This window comes from Nesoenas mayeri, assembly GCF_963082525.1.
Source record: "Nesoenas mayeri genome assembly, chromosome: Z".
Classification (NCBI taxonomy): domain Eukaryota; kingdom Metazoa; phylum Chordata; class Aves; order Columbiformes; family Columbidae; genus Nesoenas; species Nesoenas mayeri.
In genome coordinates, this window is record NC_137542.1 from 39,326,174 (window position 1) to 39,339,281 (window position 13,108).

The window sequence follows — 13,108 nt, forward strand, 5'->3', positions numbered from 1 at the left end:
AACCATAACAAAGAAAAGAAACTCCAACCTATTACAGGCTTGTCTTGGACTTAGGATAAAAACAATAACATTGTACAGCTATCATATCTCCTTCTGGAATAGCATGTGTGTTATTAGAGAAGAAAACTAAGATGAGTTTTCTTGAAATCCGTTGTGAAAACTTTATCAAATATCTGCCTGATATCTGGCCTTGAATTCTAGGATGAGAATGAAAGCTATCGTATTACTGATGAAACTACCCTTAAGAAAGAATGAGACTGAGACATGTAAAATCCAAATTTAACACCTCAATTAAAAAAATGTGGCAATTTAGGACACAAGCCTCACTCTTCTAAAATCTATGAAAAAAAAAAAAAATCTGACCTTTATTGAAAGTAAAAAAAAAAAGAAGCTCATATTCTATTATTACTTTGCTGGTAACTACAGTTTCATTAGTCTGAACTCAGAACAAATGTGCCATTTCTAATTATATAAATACAGATACATTAAAAATAAGGTAATATACATTCTCTATTTTTCATAGATAGACTGTGTAATGCTGTGATAATATGCATTTTAGACTAGGACAATAATCTAGCTTGTCAATTGGGCAAGTATTTACTATGAGATAACTTCAGGAAATTTATTAATAAAAAGAGTGAAAGTACAGAAGCATTGTTGACGAACTCTGCAGAATGTAAGGGCCTGGTAAGAAGCAGGTTTAGGCTAGATTTATCTGTGTTACTAAAGAAGCTGGTCATGGGACCAGTTTCCTTTTCTCTTTACCCAAATATCAAGTGGGAATGCGTCAATGAATCTTTAACGTGGCAAGAAGGGAACAGCTTGAATTCTGTGATTGGGATTGGGATGATATAGAAAGACATAAAGGAGCCTGTGGACAACAAAAGTAGAAATGAAATGAAATTAAGCAGTACTAAATCCAAAGTTCTGTTCTTTGTGACTAATAAAAAATATTTCAGAAGCTAGAAGCTCATCAGTTAAAAACGTCAGGGAAGAGAACACAGATACATTAATCAAATGCAGAACGACTGAAGAGATGATAAGCAAATGGCAAATGCAGTCTTACGATGTCTCAGATATTTCCAGCAAAGATATGGAAGTATTAAAGCCATTCTACAAAGTACTGAGGAGGTTTAATCTTAAATACTATATTCAAGAAAGATTAATTTGATTAATTCAATCTCAGTTGATGATGGGAAAGGGTGTCTATTAGAAAGTAAAAGAGCACGCCTTGCTTAGGCTAGAAAAACAAAGGTTAAGAAGGGATGTAACAGATGTTTATGAATACAGTGGGAGGGATAAATAAACTCTGCATAAATTGAAACTGGGACTTTTGTAACCCCCAGGGGAATGAGATTTTGAAATGATCTTTCCATAAAAGTAGTGAGGACGAAACACAAAACTTCTGTGAAAAGGTAATAATTATACTGAAATACAGATTGTTATTGTCTGTGATAGCAAAAGACTTATACTGATGACCTAGGAAGTCTCCTCCAGTCCTATTTTTTTTCACTGAGCCAGAGAATATAAGTACCCCTTTTAGACAGGTTTTAGCATGAATGTCAAGGAACACATGCTAATTTTCAATAATGGATTCACAGTCTATATATTACTTAACCAAGCACAACACTGTTTTAGAGAGAAGAAATTTAAAATAAATAGCTGCAATCTAAAAATAATTATTTCAATAGTATCACTATACATCATTATGTAATAAAGACAGAAATAATTTTAAAGTTGATTAAAAAACAGAGAAAGAGAAAAGAAAAAAAAAAAGACACCTTACCTGCCTCCAGACTTCAAAGTCTCTCTACTAAAATAAATAGACTATTCTGGCATATGAATTTTTTTCATGAAGTATGACAATGAATACTACAGCTTTACTCTCTACACACATTCAACCCACCTTGTGTGCAAAACAGGTTTCAGCATGAAGAACGGAGTTGATTTCTATCCTGTTGCCTGATCTACCTGTTTCTCTGGACAATGCTTTTGAGATTTTATTGATTCTGTGTTTTGTTCCATATATGTCCTATGTATGTTCACGTGTTGAATACAGCTCTCAAGCTTAAATAAGTCTACCGAGAAACTCTTCTGAATGTCTTTAGGGTATAGAGACAGAAGATACATCTGTCAGTGGAGGCCTTTTCAGCTTTGGTGATTGCTTGTTGCAAACAAGAAAATCTCCCTCTGCCTGGAAGAGCTTGTCCCCCTGGCTGGCTGTTGCCATCCCGAAGTAGTTGACTTTGAAGATATATTTATCTTGCACAATTACTCAGCATCCCAGTCAGCATGGGTTTAGGAAAGGCAGATCCTGCTTGACCAAACTGATCTCCTTCTATGACGAAGTCAGGGATGAGGGAAAATGGATGAGGGAAAGGCTGTGGATGTTGTGGACCTAGACTTTAGTAAAGACTTTGCCATTGTTTCCCACAGCATAGTCCTGGAGAAGCTGGCTGTTCGTGGCCTGGATGGGTGTATTTTTTCATGGATAAACAACTGGCTGGATGGCCAGGCCCAAAGAGTTGTGGTGAACAGAGTCAAATCCAACTGGTGGCTGGTCACAAGTAGTGTTCCCCAGGGTTCAGTACTGGGGACAGTTCTCTTTAACCTGTTTAACATTCTGTGATTTATCAATGTTCTGGATGAGGGGATTGAGTGCACCCTCAGTCTGTTTGCAGACAACACCAAGTGAAGTGGAAGTGTTGATCTGCTGGATGGTAGGAAGGCCATTCAGAGGGATCTTGACCAGCTGGATCAATGGGTTTAGGCCAATTGTATGAGGTTCAACAAGGCCAAGTGGGTTGCAACAACCCCAGGCAGCGCTACAGGCTTGGAGAAGAGTGGCTGGAAAGCTGCATGGCAGAAAAGGACCTGGGGGTGTTGATCAACAGCTGGCTGAATATGAGCCAGCAGTGTGCCCAAGTGGCCAAAAAGGCCAACAGCATCCTGGCAAATATGAAGAAAAAGAGTGGCCAGCAGGACTAGGGAAGTGATTGTCCCCCTCTACTCGGTGCTGGCGAGGCTGCGCCTCAGATACTGTGTTCAGTTTTGGGTCCCTCACTACAAGCAAGGCATTGAGGTGCTGGAGCATCTGCAAAGAAAAGCCACAAAGCTGGTGAAGGGCCTGGAGCACAAGTCTTAGGAGGAGCAGTTGAGGGAACTGAGGCTGTTTAGCCTGGAGAAGAAGAGGCTGAGGGGAGACCTTATTGTTCTCTACAACTACCTGAAAGGAGGTTGTAGCACGAAGAGTGTTGCTCTCTTCTCCCCTGTAGCAAGTCATAGGATGAGAGAAAATAGCCTCAAATTGTGCCAGGAGAGGTTTAGATTTGATAGCAGGAAAAATTTCTTTATGGAAAAGGTTGTAGGAACAGGCTGCCTAGGGAAGTGGTGCAGTCACCACCACTGGAGGGGTTTAGGAGATGTTCAAATGAGGTTTAGTGCCAGTGTTGGGTTAAGGGTTGGAATCGATGTTCTTGAGGGTCTCTTCCAACCAAAATTACTCTATGATTCTATGGTTCTATGATTCTATTCTCCTAATGAATGTAGCTTTTTTTTCACTGCATTCATCTTTAATTGTATGCAGTCTCCCTCATTTGCAATTCCATGCTGTTGCTTCATTGCAGTTCTCATTTTAGTACCCCAGACAAGAACATATCTCACATGCCAACAGGAACTGACATTATATCCCTCTGGTTTATTATGGACTATTTTAGTCTCATCTGTTTGATTTGTTGTTTTATTTGTTCAGTATACATTGTTTTGATTCAATAGCAAGGGTAATCATTCTATGTTTATCTTTCCCTGATTCGATGTCTAGTTTTTTGCTTTCTGGTCTTCCTTTGGGAAAGATTACAGTATCTCTGGAAGTGACAGTTCAGACAGTTGAAATGTCAACACAGCATATGCTAAAGAAAATAAGTGAGTACAGAATACATACCCTGACTGGGAGAGTCATACTTCATTTTTTAACGGGCTTTGGGCTGCCTATAGTGTGCTGCAGAAAAATGCAAGCAGAATTGTGCTCTATACCATGCTTTATTTAGTCAGATCTTTCCTGCAATATAAGCATAGACTTATATTCAGTATTTATGGGAAGCTCTCATTTGAAGATTTATTTTATAATTTATTTCAAAAATTACCGTTTTTTTTCCTCTGGTTTTGAATTCCAGAGCATGTATATGAGTTTAATCTCAGAAATCAAACCAACTTTTTTCTTCCAACTTTACCTTGTTTTTCTTTTGAATTTTGGGGTGTTTTTTTTTTGTGTGTGTGAATGTGGTGAATTTTAGCAATTAATTTTTCTTTACAGCTCATGCAGGCAGCAGTTGGGAGAAATGTTAGACAGGGAAGTGAAACAGAATGAATAGATACCCTTGATGTGGCAAGACTCTTCTATGTCCATTTTCTTCCTGTTTCGGGCAACTTAACTGTGGGCAACAAAAGGGATTTCCTGATTTCCTGACTTTTCCTTTAAGGCAAGATGGACAGCACAGTAAGTTCTGTATAGCATGAGAAGAGAATTCTCTTCTGCTGGATAAGGCTTAACATTTGTGTTCTGAAAAAAGTTACTACAGCAATACTGAGAAAACTAAATCTGAATTATATAAAAGCAGTAATGAAACATTGCTTTTATTTCTTTGAGGAAAAGTGTGGCATTATGGATAAAGAACAAGGAATTTATTTTCTTATTCAAAAACCTTTTTTTTCTAGAGGAGTATACTGTTCTAAGAGGGTGTGTAAGTATCTCATGTTACCTGTAGTTTTACAAGATCAGGCAGAAGTTTTGTCCAGGTGGAAGCCTGCAATATTATCATTAGATACATTTCTCTTTTGACAGTGGAAGATTGTCTATATTCCTCATATTATCACCTGAGATATATGTTTTGTATAATGTCCTCATATCACACAGAGGATGTCTTTCCAGTTGCAGTGTGGGTAAGTGACAATGAGGGAAGGTGGAGGTTTGTCAAAATGAGTATTTATCTAGGGAACTTACACGTTAATCAATACGATACTCAGATTTCTTCTGCTACAGTAATTATAGCAGTTATTGATGATGGAAAACTAATAGCTTGGTCTTGTACCAAATTAATATTTTCTAAATGTAAGTGATTTTGAGCTCATAAAACATATTAGTTGTGCAAATTACGGAAAACTTCTTGCATTTTCCATTTGCAGGTTCATTCTTTTCCATAGGCTTAGATGTTACACTAAAAACATCAGCAGACCTCCTGGAGGCAGGATGTGAAACTCATTTCAATTTCAAACTACATTAGTTCTGAGTGAAATCAAACTTATTCTCACATTTATTAAGGTAAGCAGGTCCCTGTGAAAAATTGCAGATTTTCAGTGGTTCCATTCCATTCTGACAAACTCATAAATCAGTTGCTGTCTTTCAGTCATTACAGATTTATCCATTCATGTGAGTAAATCTGACAGTTGAATACCGCTGAAACCAATACAGCAATATCTCATTATAAGTACAACTTGGACTCAAAAGATGCACTGTTCCATTTGTTGAGACTTTTGGTCTTTAGGTTTGTTTTGCTTTATTTTAAGCATGATTCAGACTATAGGAAACAAGAGGAAAAGCAGGGCCTAAAAAATGTTTTTCACTCTCTTGCCCTCCCCAACAGTACATTCAATGATAAACACATTTTCATCATGTCAATATTGTCACATTTTCTTTCAGTGAACACTTAGTCCAGAGACCAAAACATAACTTTGTCTAAGGCATTATTTGTAATAGATAGAGGAAGGAGGATAAACATTACTCATTTCAAATATTTAGATAAAAATCCAATCTAAGTTCCCCAGCATCTGTAGGACTCACCATATTTGTAACACATGGAATTTCCTTTTCTTGTAGTGAGAACCACATGGTAATAATTTTATATTCACTAATGGCATGCCCTAAGTTATTTCTTGGAGCATATACAGCATTCAATACTCACAGTCTCTGTGGGCTAATTGAAAATACTTAATTTTATGGAAAATGCCTTGCTCCTTATTTTGTTGGATTATAAATTGTGAGAATGCTTTCAATAAATAATACATGCCCACAGCAAGGAAAAAAGTGCAGAAAAATGCTAATAAGGGTGCAATCAAACTAATAAGGACAACATTTAATGTCTATAATTTTGCATTGACAGAATTTTTCAGAAAGTGAATTCTGAGAAAGTTGAGACAGAACAGTGAGCTTATTTGAATGTTTCCAAATTTATGACAGTATGTAAACACACTTTTCAAGGCTGCTGAATAGTACTAATTTGTGTCTATTATTTCTTACTGCCACTCATGGAGCTTAGTAATTGAAATGCTGCGTAATAGTTTCCCTCCTTAATTCTAATGATGCTCTTTATCATCTTCTTCTTAATGCAATGTCTGAACTTTAGAAAGGTTGTTTCCTGCCAGTTGTCTGTCCTTTGCAAGAAGTAGCAGGGGAAACTCTTTTTTTTTTTTTATAATCCATTTTGTGAAATAAAATTAAGGTTGCTAAATGTTTGGCTCCTGTTTCTTGTTTATTAGGTTAAAAAAAAAATAAAAAGAAAATAAATCAAATAAAACCAGTACTTTTGTCCAAATATTTCACTGATAACAGAGCAAACCAAGGCCTTGTTATTAAATTTAGAGGGAGAAGAATCCAGTTAGGCACCTTCTACTTGAAAAAAAAACCAACAATTTCATACAGAATGTGACCTGTTAACAAAGATACAAAAATTAGTTCATAATTGTAAGTTGATGTTGACTTCACAATGTTCAACATTGCAACTTTCATCCAAATCAACAATTTACATCCAATCCCAGTATAAAATATGAGTCTTTTTCTTTGCAGAAAAAGCTCAATAAGCTTTATGGAGATTTATCCTAGTATGGCATCACATCGGCAACCTCCATTCTGCACCGGTATTTGCATTACTGTGTTTGCATTGAAGCAGTAAGTACCTTGAATTAGGCAAAAGCTTTAATAGGAAAGTCAATAGAAGAGATTTTTTTCTCTTTCAGTGAAACTTTGGTGCTCCAGGGCTGCATAACTGTGGAATGTTTTTCTGTACTCTCTGTTCTGTCCACATTACGACTGCTTTCATTCCATTTGGACTTCAGTGTAATGCATACTAGCTACTAGACTGTCCCGTAAGTATAGCTGCTTCAGGAACAACTAATAGCTTGTTCCTATCATAGAACTAACTGTGTTCTACTTTTCATTCATCGGTTTTGAGAGTGGGAAGAAAACTTACTTCTTCTCTCCAAGACACAAATTTAAATGTCCCATCCCACTCAGTGGGGTGAGGGCAGAGTTAACTTTTAAATACTCTGCGTGGTAACCAGGAGTAACAACAATTACCTGAGAGGTTAAATTAAATAATGAATTCACTAAAAATTCAGTGGAATTAACAGTGAAAAGTGGCTTGGCAAAAGTTAACTATATCATAAAACCTAACAAGTCTTTAACAACCAAACTCACAACAATATTACCCTTATGTGCCCAGAATAAAGTTAGAGAGAGAGAAAAGAGAGATAGATTAAGGTATCAGAAGAAAGGTAAGATTTCATCACTTCAAGGGTCTGTTGATCCATTGATAATCTATGTAGCTTGCTTGGTGGCGAGTGCAATGAAAGTTCACTCACTAGTGTCCCAAGTGAGAAGTCTTTTATACTTTAGTTTATTTGCATATGAGATAGGAGAAGGTGGCTCATCTCTTCCCTCTGCTCGCTCCTTATGCTATTGTGACGGAGGTACCCCGAGGTTAGTTTAAGGGACAACAGGGTCCAAAACAACTTTTATTAAACCGGTGAGAAACAGGGTTTTAGCACTCCAAAGTGACTTAAATAAAGGTTTAGATATCAGTTGAGGAAAATTATTAAGGGGCAGCAACTAATACAACAGGCGGTCCACAGTATGCATGCACGTGGCTTCACTCAAAACAATGCAAGAGCCGGCCCTGAGTCCAAGATGAATACACACTTGCCTGAACATGGTGCGGGATTATTTTTAAAGAGATACACGTACTCGTAGTGAGTACGGGAAGTGTACAGTCACGATTCTGTGAGGGTAAATTTATAATACAGTCGCAATCCTGCAAGGGTTAATTTACTTACACGTGCAAATGTGCACGGAATATTACACGTGCTTATGTGGAAGCACGGGAGGAAAATACACTCGCGATTGTGCAAGGAAATAATTTATACACGTGCTCGTATTGAGCATGGAAAGTTACACATGCAAATGTGCATGGAAAGTACACGTGCTTGTATTAAGCACGGAAAGTACGCGTGCAAATGTGCACGGAAAGTTACACATGCAAATGTGCACAGAAGGAAAATACACCCGCGATTCCGCGAGGATTAATTTTACAGGTGCTTATATTGAGCACGGAAAGTTACACGTGCATATGTGCACAAAAAGTATAAATATACTCGCAATCCTGCAAGAAGTTTTACTCACACCTGTGGCGGCAAGGCAAGCGGAGTCTCCATCCTGGGGAGGAGGGCTCTTGGTGGCAGCATCTTGCTCGTGCTCCGAGAGACCCGCGACAATGGGTGGAGTCTCAACGAGAGTCCCATTTTTATATTGGCTGATCAGATCTGACTGTAGGCATTCTAGAAGCTTCTCTGCACCCCCACACTGGCTGCGGGTGCCCCTGAAGCCTCCAAACATCCCCCACACTGGCCGCAGGTGCCCAGCGTCTCACTGGTGCCTCGGCACTCCCTTCTCCTAACGGCCCTGGCCAGGGTGCTCTGGGGCCAAACAAAAGAAGCTGTTAGTCTCAAGTAGCAGAGAGAGAGGGAGATGTGCCTACTCCTTCCATACTGAAGGAGGGAGGGGGAGAGAGGGAGGTTTGCATTCTGCCACAGCTATTTAAGGAGATTGTTCCAGAAATAGGTTGGTAGTCCCAGAAGTGCCCAGAAGTGAGTTGACTGGTCCTGTAGGGGCAGCTGGTGATTTGTTATTTCCACTAGATTGTCTGTGATCTCTGAATGACCCTGTCTTTATTCAAGCCCAATTAATGAGGCCTCAAGGAAGATATATCATTAATGAAGCCTTCATTTTGCAAAGCATAGGGAGGTCTCATGGAAGAGACATTGGTTAATGTCTTTAGCTCAAAGAGTGATGCCTTTGTTTTGCAAATAATAGGTAGGCCTCAAGGAAGACATAAGTCCTGTCTCCAGAGCACTCATCTCTTCTTCTCTGCCAGTAGCTGCAAAAACCAGATGTTTAAGGCAAAACAAGGTGCATACCATGTCCATCACACACCATCTCTAGCTAAAACAAGAACTCAAACAGTTTCTCACCTCTCATTTCATTGGAATGTTCTCTCTGTAAGTAGCTAACAGAAAAAAAAAAAAAAAAAGAAAAAGTTTTTTTTCCTCTCTGTTGCTTGGTGGGCAGATAAGGAAGACTTTGAGGGGATGCCAGGGAACAGCCTCCTTGAAAATGATAGCTGACTATTTGCAGGAATACAGAAGAAAACAGATATCACCTGGACAAGAACTGTGTGATATTAAGTATCTAGAATAAGAACAAAAAGCTCATAAAAACACATTGCTCAATGCCTTCCACAATTCAAACATACTGCTTGTAGGTTTAGTTGTGCCCTTGACACAGAGCTAAATGAGAAGACAGTGTGGGAACTCTCGGTTGAGCAGTCAGGCCTTAAATCATGTTGTAAGTATGTCTTCTTGGAGTGCACATCCTGCAGATTGCTTAGGGAACCTTCATATCTTTAACAAGTGGATTTGAGTAACTTCAAATGCCAAAACATTTGGTGTGTGCAACAAGAAATGTCCACTACAGCTTAAGAAAGTTCAGCATGAACACTGTCCTGGCTGCTCTCCTCAATCTCCTTTGGGCAGCCAAGTTAAGAGACAGCTGTGAGCACTGCCTCGTTTCCCAGCTTTGTGAATTGGGAGGGACAGAGGGGATCAGGTAGCTACAGCCACCATGATCTCTGGCTGTCACTCTGATGACAGTCTTTCCCAGACTTTGCATGGGCTGCCAGCCCAGTGGCTAGTTGTGAACTGTCTACATTTGCAGCTGACGTCTAACTAAGCCTCTCTACAGAAGGATTATGCATGAGTCTCATGGGCCAGGGATATAAAAGGGAGAAGAGGATTGTCATGACCACTGATCTGTAAGTGAGTCTTGCAATTACTTTTATTAATATATATGTTAGTTGCCGTATCCCAAAAGTCTTCATGCTAATCTAAATCTCAGCCACCACTTCTTCCAGACTATACATTGCTACGTAAACTTTACCCATGCCCAGACATTGAACTATACACCTGTAAAGAGCAAGACCCATGCCATTTGACAGCTCTGCTTCCCGACTTTGGTTTTCTTTGACTGTCTTTTCATAGATGGCCTTGCTTTTGACAGAATGATATGGTGTGAAGAAGATGAAACAGCAAGCATGAAGTAAGTATTGGCTAATGATAAAAAGGAAAATTCATAAGCCTTGAAAAACATCTCTTTAATGTCCAGAGTAACATCATAAGGTCTCAGTATTAAAAATTTGAGTCCAAATCTCCATAGCAACTTGTGCAATATGACTGAACAAGAGACGAAGAATGTTCCAGTGTGAGAAGATGTTGGTAGTGCTTCCTGTATACTTTACACTCTGCTCATGTTCAAACAGCTATGTAAGCAGCAGGGAGTGAGTTCTCCATTATTTTAAACATGTTTGTCTTTGATAATATCAGCTATGAAATTAGACAGCTGAGTTCAGTAAAAAGTTCAATAAGCAAATTCCAGAGTGTATTAACTGTCCATAATAATAACAATACTGTGTAAGTTAATTCAATGGCAAATACTTCTACCAGAAGAAAAAATTTCTCCTATGAAACCAAGTATCTTGATTTCACCTGGAGAATATTTTCCTTTGAAAATGTTATGCTCTGTAGATATTGACTGAATAGATGGCAACTGAGAAACTTTAGGAGCCTTTTTCCTAATCAGTGCTTCAGTTTGCATTATTAATGATGAAACACTATTGTTTCTTTAATTTTAAGCCCTTACTTTTCAGAATGGTATCAAACTGTGTGCACCATACAGTTTCAGTACCTCATAGCTTGTTTTGAAAAGCTTTCCAAACAGAGATGAAGGAACTAAATAAACAAAAATTCTCATTTGCTAGTACATTTTTATGAGACTTAAAATGTCTGAAACTGCAAAATCATATGAAGTTCCACCCTGCTTCAGTTACCTGAGATATTTGTGTCTGTTTGCCTGACAAATCCTTACGGGTTAATACTTTTATGATGTTGCTTGTACTTTCTGAAAGAGTTTTGAGCTGTAATGGAAATGTGAAATCTTTGAAGACACAACCTTTGCAAGGCTGAATAATGCAGCTCTTATTTTTTAAGTACTGGATTTCAGACTGAAATCTACAGTTCTGCCTTAGACTTCCTACACAAGAAAAAAAGCCTTCTCAGAATGGGAGGCACAATGATCATCCATATTTAGCAGGCCACTGTCTTAAATGGTATTAAGAGATTCTACAAATATGCCAAAACCCCTTCCAGTCTCTGGGAATCAGATATCTTTGTCTGGGCTGTATAGAAATGTGCCTTCCTGTCTCCTGAGGAAAGATGCCTACGTCTCTATTTTAAAGATAAGAAAGTAAGTAATGAGCAAAAATAATGCCCTGCTTTCAAAGCAACAGTTTGTACAGTAGCCTATTTGCAATGGAAGAAACAGAAAGTAAGGTATTTAATCCAAGGAAGTAATTCAGATCCATCTTCCAAGAGACTGTGTATCAGACCTGATTCTCCACTCTTCAAGTTGGAGGGTCCTGGATGGGTAATCAGAATATGATGCATCTATACCCACTAGATAAGTTTCTGTTTGTTGTTTATTTTGAAGAGTTATGGTTTAAGTGTACTCCCATACCAAAATTACAGCAGTCTCTGAGCCACTTTAACTTACAATGTGTGCTGATCTAAGGACTTATTTCTATGCATACCATTCTGATCTTTGAAACAGATGTAACCCCAAGAACTAGCGAATGTTGCAGAGGGAAATTAGTATTGGTAAACTGATTTTGAGATAGTACAACCAAACTCCAGAAGTACACCGGAACTCCACAACTTAACTGACTTCTTATGCCTGCCCAAAACAATGCCACAGATCCCAAACTGAGTCTCAGTGTGATGAGAATAGTTCTTGCCCTTGTCCTCACCACTGCTTAACAGAAATGCTAGACATGTTTTGTTGTGCTCCTTTGTAATATATAAAACAATGAAATGGTGTTTATGAAAAATGACTCTTTGTCACTTTACCTTTAAATTCAGATCTTGTATATTTTAAATAAAAAAGCTTGCAGTCAAGGTGTGTCAAGGAGTAAAAAGCTAAATAGCCATAAGGGAAATGGAGTTCTGTTCACACTTCTGCCAATTATTTATGACCACAGTGTTCTTCTTAATTTAACTACATGGAAATACATTTTTCTTTGCAAAGGAGAAGGTGTGAATCCAAAAACATGTTTTGATATCTTATTCCAAACTTTAACCTGAAAACCACCAAATCTTACTCAGCTATACCTGGGTCTTCTCACTCTCTGTGGAAGGACTGGCTGCAAAATTGCAGTCAGGATCTCACTGATCACATTAATCTTTCATTCCTTTGTGCTGGTGCCCAGTCTCTGCAGCATCAGTAAGGTATGTTCTTCCTTGAAGTTGCTAGCAGCCTTTCAGATATCCCACTTTACTGAGAAACAGAGGTTTAAAACCTTCCTGCTGGAACAATGACTCAAAGCTATGTTTTTGACTGCCTCTTTTCTTCATGACATTGTATGAAAGATGGGCAGTGTCAGCAGCTCTGTATCAACTTTACTTGGTCTTTTGAAACCAAAATGTTTTCTGGCTTCTAAGAGTATGTCTGTACTTTAGATCCAGCATGTTTACAGGTGACTAAAGCTCATAATAGGTGGGATTTCAAAGGTCTTTTAGGTTAGGTATTTGTGGTACTGTTCTAAAACATTAAACGCCTGTATTTGGATTCCATTCAGGGAAGCAAGTGATTAAAAGTTTGGCACAGCTGCACCTAATTTATGGATGGTTAAATCCTTTCTTCCGTTTAGTGGTAATCCTCCCATAATTTCAGTAG